We start from the raw sequence: 5,853 nt of genomic DNA on the forward strand, positions 1-5,853 counted from the left end.
TCCTGTAGTAGGTGGCTTCTGGGCACTCTTCTGGCTCTGTCAATCTGTTTTTTCACTTCAGCAGGTGGGTATTGTAGTTTTAAGAATGCTTGATAGAGATCTTTTAGGTGTTTCTCTCTGTCTGAGGGATTGGAGCAAATGCGATTGTATCTTAGAGCTTGGCTGTAGACAATGGATCATGTGATGTGTCCTGGATTGAAGTGGGAGGCATGTAGGCAAGTATAGTGGTCACTGGGTTTCAGGTATAGGGTGGTGTTTATGTGACCATCGCTTATTCATCACAGTAGTGTCTAGGAAATGGACCACTCATGTGGATTGGTCTAGGTTGAGGTTGATGGTGGGATGGAAATTGTTAAAATCACGGTGCAATTCCTCAAGGGCTTCTTTTCCATTAGTCCAGATGATGAAGATGTCATCAGTGTAGCACAAGTAGAGTAGGGGCGTTAGGGAATGAGAGCTAAGGAAGCGTTGTTCTAAGTCAGTCATAAAGATGTTGACATACTGTGGGGCCATGCAGGTACCCATAGCAGTGCCGCTGACTTGAAGGTATATATTGTCCCCAAAAGTGAAATAGTTGTGAGTGAGGACAAAGTCACAAAGTTCAGCCACCAGGTTAGCCGTGATATTATCGGGGATACTGTTCCTGATGGCTTGTAGTCCATCTTTGTGTGGTATGTTGGTGTAGAGGGCTTCCACATCCATAGTGGCCAGGATGGTGTTTTCTGGAAGATCACCGATGGATTGTAGTTTCCTCAGGAAGTCAGTGGTGTCTTGAAGATAGCTAGGAGTGCTGGTAGCATAGGGCCTGAGGAGAGAGTCCACATAGCCAGACAATCCTGCTGTTAAGGTGCCAAGGCTTGAGATGATGGGGCATCCAGGATTTCCAGGTTTATGGATCTTGGGTAGCAAATAGAATACACCTAGTCGGAGTTCTAGCCATGTGTCTGTACAGATCTGTTCCTGTGCTTTTTCAGGGAGTTTTTTGAGCAGATGGTGTAGTTTCTTTTGATAATCATCAGTGGGATCAGAGGGTAATGGCCTGTAGAATGTGGAGTTAGAGAGCTGCCTAGCAGCCTCTTGTTCATATTCCGACCTATTCATGGTGACGACAGTACCTCCTTTGTCAGCCTTTTTGATTATGATGTCGGAGTTGTTCTTGAGGCTGTGGATGGCATTGTGTTCAGTACGGCTTAGGTTATGGAGCAAGTGATGCTGCTTTCCCACAATTTCAGCCTGTGCACATTGACGGACGCAATCTATGTAGAAGTCCAGTCTGTTGTTTCGACCCTCAGGAGGAGTCCATGCAGAATCCTTTTTATTATAACGTTGGTAGGAAGGATTCTGTGGGTTAGGATGTTGTTCAGAGGTGTGTTGGAAGTATTCTTTGAGTCGGAGATGACAAAAGTAGGATTCTAGGTCACCGCTCCCAGGCTGGATCCCTCTTAGCTGCTGCCCCTGCAAATGGGCTGCCCCAAGTACCTGCTTGCTTTGCTGGTGCCTAGAGCCACCCCTGGGACCGACACATGTTTGTTTTCATCCTCTGAGTCAGGAAACCCACAAAAGCCTCTTCTTTTGTACTGGGGCAGGCAAAAATAAGGTGACACTAAATTATTCTGATTGCTAAAAGCAGATTTAGGGAGTTGTGTATTTTTGAAAAAAAAATAAAAAATAATATCCTTCTAACTAGCAGCATGAGATAAAAAAAGAACACAGACAAACCTTGTCAGTAAGGGCTAATGTCCTAAATGGGAAACCAGCAGTGGTTTCTGGCTGGGGGAGTGTACAGTCTGAATGTGCATGACCTGACCCCAGCCCCCACCCCCATATAGCAGTAGGGCTTGGCACTCTGTCTGTGCATTGGTGTGGTGGCTGAGTGGTTAACCAAGCAGTAACAATTCAAGGAGGTTCCCTGAGTCGGTTTCACTCCTCAGGAGATTCTGCACAATAAAAATTCTGTGCACAATAGTTTAAAATTCTGCCAATTTTATTTGCTAATAAATAAATGTGGAGGGGAGCAGAGGCTCCTGGATGCTCAGAGGTGGGATATCACCCTGCAGCCCCCTCTCCCTTCCAGGGATCCAGACTCTGTTGTGAGGCTGCACCTCTCTGCTGCTTACTCCAGGAGCTCCCAAAAGACTCCCCAGAACTGCTCACGAGGGGTGCATGACCACTCTTGTGGCTTCCCTTTGCTTCCCCATCAGAAAGCCTGAGCAGCTGGCCCCGGGTGATTTGAAAGGACCTGGGGGTTCCTGCCACCACTACCGGCAGCACAGTGGGGCTAAAGCAGATTCCTGCCCACCCTCGCTTCACACGGCGCACCACTCCCAGAAGCATCTGGCACGTCCCTGCAACCCCTGTGGGGTGTGTCTCTTGCATGCTGCCCCCGCCCCAAGTGCCAACTCTGCCATTGGAACTGCAGCAATGGGAGCTGCAGGGGTGGTGCCTGTGGGCAGTGGTGCCAGGGGACTCCTCCAGCCTCCTCCATGTAGGATTTGTGCCAGATGGGGGTGTGGGTCACTTTCAGGAGCTGCCTGAGATATGTGCCACATCCCAACTCCCTGCTCCAGCCCAGAACCTGCACCTCATGCACCCAAAATCCCTCCCAGAGCCTGCCACTGCCCCCCTTGCACCCCAACCCCCTGCCCCAGCCCAGATTCCGCACCCCATCCACACCCAAACTCCATCCCGGAGCCCGCCACTGCCCCCCCCTGCTTTGTTGGCGGCTCTGTTCCAGCGGCTGGGGAAACACCACAACATTAAAGAAACCAACGGTACCAAGTCCTGCAGCATCACCTGTGGGGTTTCCACAAGAGCATCCATGCTGAGGAGCCAGTCAGCATGTGACTGTACGACCGGATCAAACGACAGCTGGCCGAGTTCCAGGAGATGAGGCTGCAGCTGGCCGATATGAGCGGGAGCACTGAGTGAAGGGAGGGGCAGCTCCCCTAACATTTTTGCAGCCTGCAGGGAATGGAGACAAAGCAGGGGGATGCGGGGACTCAGGGCAGGACCTGCGGATCTGATAGTGCAGGACCACAGTCGCTGGAGTAGGAGAGAGAGTCCCGCAAGAGGAAGCTGCTAGTGGAAGCAATAAGTGCAGGGTACAAACCAGCCAGCTGAGAGTCACTGGGGTCTAGAAAATGAAATGGCAGCAGGTCCCATGGTGTAATGGGCAGCACTCAGGACTTTGGATCCTGGGTTTAAATCTCAGTAGGACCTCCTGGAGCAATGCTGGTTTCCTGCAAAGCCATGGAGCTCAATGTGTTGGCTCCCCTCTCTCAGGGTGAACTAGAGTGAGTTTTTTCCCTCCTGCTGGTTGACTGATGCCCACTGGAGATAGGTCTTTGGTCCGGCCGGTTCAATGGGCTGGCTGCTATAGCTTGGGGTCCTAGAACTTAACAGTCTGGCTAGAGAGCCCTGTGGGTTGACCATATGGTTGTTTCTCACTGCTTCACCTGATGTCCACAACTTTGGTCCCTGCAACTGCCACACTCTTCCTCTTGCCCACATGGCATTCAAAGGAAGGAGTGCCAGGGCCAGGCCTCATAGTCAGGGCTAGGCAGGAAGGAGGAAGAGTCCCAGGCTGGAGCCCAACATCTTTCCTGCTCTGGGCACCTAGAGCAGAGGCGGCTGGTGCTGACAGCTCCAAGGGAAGGTTTATAAGCCACAGAGCAACCGAGGGGAGGGCAAGAGGAGGAGATGACCATGCCTATGCGTGGCCAGCATACAGCCACAAGGACCCCCAGCCAGGCTGCTTCCTGCCATGCCAAACACCCACTGAAAGCGACCCACAGACCAGCATGCAGGGCAGCTGCTGATACTCTGTCGCCAACATCAGAAGAAGCTAGGAAAGCAGGGCCAGCCCCCTGGTGTGGCCCCTGTCTGTTCCCACTCACAGTGCTCACTTTTGCCGTGGGGCAGGAGACTTTACCCCAAGAGGCTTTTCCCCAGCTGGCGAGAAGCAGAGAAACATGCAGGTTCCCAAGGCGCTATGTAGCAACCCCCTCAAGCACAGGGACAGGTGCACTCTTGGAAGAGGGAAACTGCTCTATACGCCAGCCCGGGCAGCTGCCCATTTTCTTTGGAAAGTCAGGAAGGGCAGAGGCTAGACTGGAAGCACCTGGGGCTCACGCCCCAGTCTTTGTGACACTCACCCCTGAATTCCTTCCCAGGACTCTAGCTGAAACCAGAGCACTGGCCTGAGCGGCCAAGAAGAGGTTCCAGCCCTGAAGGGAGCAGGAATTTCAGCACAAAGGTAAAACTGCAGCAACACAACCATGAAGTAACTTGAACTCTCGCTTGGAAGTCAGATGCCTTATCCATTAGGCCACATGAGAAAAGCCCCTCCAAGCACTTCTTTAGAAAAGGCAGACACTGTGTTTCTCGGGTCTTCTACTGAGGGGGGCTGAGACTCTCTGGGCACAAGAAGTAGAGTTCCCAGCAACACGTGAGAATTAATTATATGGAGCCAGATGCAGGACTTTGGCAGGGAGGCTCAGGCATGGGGGATTGGGGTGCAGTGGACGGGCTGGCTGTCTAGGTGAGGAGATGTAGTGATCCTCAGGTGCAGGAGAGAGGAAGAATTGGCAGTGGCCGTGGAGAAGAAGAGGAGGGGTGGAGGTTCTCAGCAAGCCTTGCTAGCTCAGTCAGTAGAGCATCAGGCTCTTAATGGGAGGAGCCAGGGTTTGAGCTGCTGTCCAGGGACTCAGCTTTTAAGTTGCCTTGTGTGCCAGCAGCCAATTGATTCCTGGTGGTGCCCAGAGCCATGTGTGGGACAGAGGCTGAGACTTGTGGCACCTGCTCTGCAGCAGGGATCCTGGCAGCTCAGACTCAGGGAAGGCTTCTGCACTCAGAGCCGCTGACTTTGCGAGTTCCCGGGCGGAGCTCAATGCCTGCTCCACCACAGGCCCTGCCCCCAAACCATCAAATCTCTTCCTATTCGACCCTGCCCCACTTCTTTCTCTCCTCACTCCTCCAGCACACCCCATCAATGGCCAGCAGGAGGCGCAGAAGGAGAAGCTTGTCGGCCAGGCCTGCTAGGTGGGAGGTGCAGGGGCAGAGGTGGCTGCTGGGCACCATTTTTTTTTCTGCAGCCCTGTAGCACCCATGGAATCGCTGACTTGGCTCCTTTCGCACGCTAGAGAGAGGAGCAGAACCAGGGCTATGGTTGATCTATGGGGCACAAGGTGAGTGCCAGAGGCGTCAGGTGCTGAGAAGTGGTGTCCCAGGCATCTTTATGAAAGGAGCAGAACAGGATTTACTTGGGGTGGGGAAAGAATGAGAGTGTCTCGGGGGTTGTGGAAAGGTATTGCCCGAGTTAGAGACTGGCTAAAACACAGGCCTCGCTGTGAGCAGGATTTGAACCTGCGCAGGAGAACCCTATTGGATTTCGACTCCAACGCCTTAACCACTCGGCCATCACAGCTGTGAGCACAAAACTACCCCACTGCCAGAGAAACTGGTAAAGAATCACAATGCCCAGGCATGAAGTCATCTGAACTACAGAATTCCCACAGCAAACCTGGCTCCCAAAGCACAGGGGGGATTTGGGGTTTGTTCTCTTTGCTTAGCCATGTGCAGTCGCACAGAGAGCGCGTTTAAAAGTCTCCCCTCCCACAGAGCGGGAATGGGAAATGATTCTCAACTTGAAGCTTGATGTGAATGAGGATGTCTGGGCCACAGGGCCAGGGACTGACCTTTGCTATAGAAACCAGTGACACACAGAACCAGGCTAAGGAAAATGTTTCCTGGAGTCAGTAACTGGATTAGCAGCAGTATTGTGCAGAGAAATGTCTCACAAGAGGAGTCAGTGCACTGGTGGTTCAGTAGCAGAAGTCACAGATACAGCAGGGG

At 52.5% G+C, this 5,853-nt stretch overlaps 1 non-coding gene across 1 annotated transcript; it reads right to left on the reverse strand.

Annotated features, from left to right (window-relative positions):
* Nucleotides 1-5,343: 5,343 nt before the first annotated feature.
* Nucleotides 5,344-5,425, reverse strand: TRNAS-CGA (transfer RNA serine (anticodon CGA)). Its single transcript has one exon. It is a non-coding gene; the product is annotated as a tRNA-Ser (tRNA).
* Between the last annotated feature and the right edge of the window lie 428 nt (nucleotides 5,426-5,853).

The sequence above is a fragment of the Gopherus flavomarginatus genome (assembly GCF_025201925.1).
Source record: "Gopherus flavomarginatus isolate rGopFla2 chromosome 13 unlocalized genomic scaffold, rGopFla2.mat.asm SUPER_13_unloc_3, whole genome shotgun sequence".
Classification (NCBI taxonomy): Eukaryota; Metazoa; Chordata; order Testudines; family Testudinidae; genus Gopherus; species Gopherus flavomarginatus.